Below are 4,293 nucleotides of genomic sequence, written 5' to 3'. Positions count from 1 at the left end.
TCTCTCTCTCTCTCTCTTTCTTTCTTTCTTTCTTTCTTTCTTTTCTTAGCTATCTGGACTGTTGATTTTGCCAGTTTAGCCATATTGGACTCTTCTTGGCAGACCTTGATTATGCAGCCTCTGCATCCATTTTTGAGCTGCTTTTCTACTTGCGAAGCAACTAAATTATTTCTCCACTTTGAATTTTTAGAAAAAGTGATAATAATTTTGGATTAGGTAATTCTTCTCATTAACAGAGAAAATAAACATGCAAGAAGTCAGACTGTTTCCAACTTCAATTTGTTTATACTAAATGCTTTGATCTTTAAACAAAGCTGATAAATTGGAGCAGCAGCAGGGACAAGCAGTATGGTCAATCCAAAATGCTGAAAAGTCATGTCAGCTGCTATCTCTATGCCTCAGGCCAAAACATGAGGTGAACCTGCCTACAAAGCAATTTAAAATTAGTTACATTCTGGACATTCTTATCTGATTTCTGAACTATTGTAATGCATCCAGGTCTTGCTTTTATGTCAGCTGTTTTATTGGGATTTTTTTGGTCGTTTTTTGTTGTTGTTGTTGGGGTTTTTTTTCTTTTTTTTTTGTTGCTTATTTTGTTTTGTTTTGCTTTTTTTAACTGTAAGGACTATTATTTTCAGAGGAAGGTTGGGTGTTTTTTTTTCAAACAATGCTCTTTACAAGCTGCAGGGGAAAAAAAAAATCTAAAGACTGCCAGTAAAGTCACAAAATCTGGCAGTATGAAGCAAAAGTGCTCACAAGCAGAATGAAGTACTTGCTCACAAGCAAGTATGAAGCAGGCTTCTTGTAGAAGCCACAACCCAGGCACTATGGCATTCAGCCCTGCAGCCTGAACATGGCCCTGTGGGCCCTTTTCTCTGTCCTGCTCCCAGTCCTTGGCTGGTTCCTTGAGCCATCAGGAACCCCTGCATGTTACTGTCCCACTCTGCATTACATGATCACAAGCGTTGTTCTCAAGCCTGACTCTACCAGCAACTCTTCCTGGCAGGGTTAAGGCATACCCTGGTGGGTAATTTCTGTGTAAGGTCTAGAACTCCCCCAAGGCTCATTATTCTTGTGAGAACCGGCCCTTTCCGTGTCAAAACCCCACACTAAACACTTCCTGGAGCGTGGTTTCTCCCGCAGGAGGAGAAACCAGCAGCAGCTGCTTCCTGGGGAACTCCAGCTTCTGTTTTGGGGACCACTTTCCAGAAGTACAGATATTAGCCTGAGCTACAGATAGCATTGCATCTGCTGGGAACATCCAAATGTTCTGACATCTGAGGGAACCCCTTGGACAAGCTGCAACCTGCACCCACAGAAAGCATTCCCGTAGCAGCACAGATCTTTGGCACAGGCAGTCCCCCACAGGTGACCCTCTGGGGCGATGGGCTCTGCCAGTTTGGAGTTCTCCTGAACAAAGCTGTCTGTGTTTCACCTTCCCAGGCAGACTTTCAGATTAAGTTTGCGCATACCGGGAAAGCAGAGCGTACAATTTGCTCCCCTGTTTGACATAATCATAGGCTGTGCCTGTGCCTGGAACAATTTAATGAATACTTTAGGACAGGTTTTGCTGTCAGATCACAATACTGCCTTTCACAAAGGCTCTTGCCACTGTTACCATCACTGTATCTGACACTGTGGCAATGTGAAAGACCCCCCAGAGGTTTAGGTAGTAGCGCACTGATGTGATAAAAGTGTTTGTTCAACCTGCAGCAACCTGTGATGGCTATGAAGAGGCATATCCTCTCTGATGTCCATTCTTTGGCCTCATTTTTGGGATAAAATCCCAGGGAAAGGCATTTCATTAGCTCCAAATCACTGAAGGTGTTCTGTGAGCCCCTGTACTCATATTTACACAGTGCTAAAGCTCTGCTGCTGCCATTGCGCTCCTCTAATAAACCACAGGGGTTTCACAAGAAGGTTGAAGCACAGCCTTGAGAAAAAGGAAGAGAATGAGCAAAGGCACACAGAGAGACAGGAAGAATTGCGCTGTCATCAACCCAGACTGCCTCCAACAGTATAATTTTTTCCTCAGCAATCTGAGAACCCAGAAACCCAGAGCAATGTTTTGGGTTCTCAATAAAGCTGCTGGGGAAGCATCTTGAAACTTGCTCTGGTTTTTAAACTTTGCAAAGTGGCACGCCAAGACCTCAGAGATGTGTGGGAAGTAAGAGCTTAGAAAATACATTTGCATGAGATTTGAAGAAGGGTCCACAAGGGGCAGGCAGCAAAACCACACTCCCTGATACTCAGTTGTGACACATGCTAAAAAGACACTGCTCCTTGGGTCTCTATATGGAGAAATCCAGGGCTGACACCCCTTAGTATGCAGAAGTGTTGGCAGGGAGTGTTTTGAGGAGCTGTGTGCACAGTTTGACTGGGAATTCCCCTGGGTGAGGAAACCCTTGAGCAGAGCCCAGTGCTGCCAGGCCTCTCATGTGTGCTGCTGCTCTCCACACCTCCACCCTGGGCAGAAGCCCTGCTCTCAGCATCAACAAGCAACATCAAAACCTTAAGGATTGCTGAGAGACACTACAGGACCACACTGAGTAGAGGCAGAAACCAAAGCCTGCAGTGGACAAGCCCTGTTTGCAGACAGCCTTCACTCCTGCCTTCACCCTGCGTGTGTGCAGCTCCGACCTTCAGAGCCTGGGTGAATCTCCAGCCTAACTAGGTTCAGTCACTTCAGCTGGCTTTAGCCAGTCCCATTGCTTCCTTTCAGCTGCTGATGGCTTCTGAAGCCCCCTGCAGCCCCCCATGTAATAAGGGTTTTTTGGCTTTTTTTTTTTTTTTAATATTTTTGGGTGGCTTTTTTTTTTTTGTATGAATGAATTTTGGTGTTTGGGGGATTTCATTTAACTGCATCAGCACAGCATCACTCTCACATGTACTTTGCTGGAGTGTGCCTATTCCTAACTCTCCATCCAGATGGACCAGGCTGAACCGCTCAACACCTTCATTGTCTGACAGCTGAAACAGGACAGGATCTGAATTGATTTCAAGCCTGGTTTTAGAGCATTGACTCCTCTGCCACTGCAACACATACTTACAAAGATATCTCTACTGCCTTCATAAAGAAATCTGAAACTTCTTCACCATTGAAGAATTAACTTTTTCTAAGTATTCTGGACCTCACAAAGGTGTTCAAGTGGCAGGAATACTAAGATGTCTGTGTTGGAAAGGCTACACCAGCAACAGTAAATTACTGTACACTAAGTGACAGGATTACCCCCCTTTCTTGGTATTTGAAGATGGAAAGGTTTGTGTACAAGGGGAGGACAGTTAAAGCAACCAGTGACTATGAGGCATATGACAGCTGAGAGAGCAAACCAAGTGAAAATAACCCAATTTTCTACTGATTTGTTCAATGAGCTATTGCAAGTAATTTTTTCCTTCTGCTATTTACGGGGTTTCCCTCTGCTAAATAATACCATGGTCAATGTGGTGTAACATTAATTTGCTTATATAACCTCTGAGCTGCACATATAGACCCAGATTTATTTAAGAAATACTACACTTGGGGGAGGTTTTCTAAAACCTGTACATGAAACTTCATGGAACAGTTAATTTTTTCTCTTAACACTAATGGGGTCTCATTCAGAGAAAGGCACAGTGATGTCCTACCATGAAGAGACAGCTGCTCAGTCCTGCTGATCTCTGCTCTGGTCCTCCTGAACCCCCTGCATTAAGCTCCAGCTTTGCAATGCACCTAATTTCATCTTCCATCACTTTTCTTCATGCCATGCACCAGAAAAAGAAATGAATGGGCTTGATTTAATGTTTGATTTAATTATGATAAACCTAAAGAGATTAGGGGCTCAAGAGCATACTGGAAAGTAGAACTCAGCACGTGTTTACCGCATTTAGTCCTTAGAAAACAAAAATCTGCACTTTTTCTGTAGCTTATTTTCTGTCTTCAAATGGGTAAAAGATGAAACTTCTATGTGAATTTACAGTAGCAATGTAACTTCTTTGTTGCCCAATGTATCATTTACAAAATACTACCTAAATTCAGAAAGAGTATTAAAACAGTGGCCATGAGCTGTCCAGAAATTTAACAGTGTCTCAGCCCATGTTAACTTTTTTCTCCAATATAAAGCAAAATAACATTTTATAGCAAGTCATGACTGAAGCTCTCCTCCAAGGAGGGTTTGTTGGTTGAAATTATTAACAAAAACTAAAAGTACTCACAGATGTATTTTAGGCTTAACGGACTGGTAGATTCAAAGCCCTGGGGAACTTCACTAGTTCTGTGCAAGTGGGAAGTGAGGGCAAACATTTATCACAGCCCAG

The sequence above is a fragment of the Parus major genome, chromosome 2 (assembly GCF_001522545.3).
Source record: "Parus major isolate Abel chromosome 2, Parus_major1.1, whole genome shotgun sequence".
NCBI lineage: Eukaryota > Metazoa > Chordata > Aves > Passeriformes > Paridae > Parus > Parus major.
Note: the sequence above shows the minus strand (reverse complement) of the source record.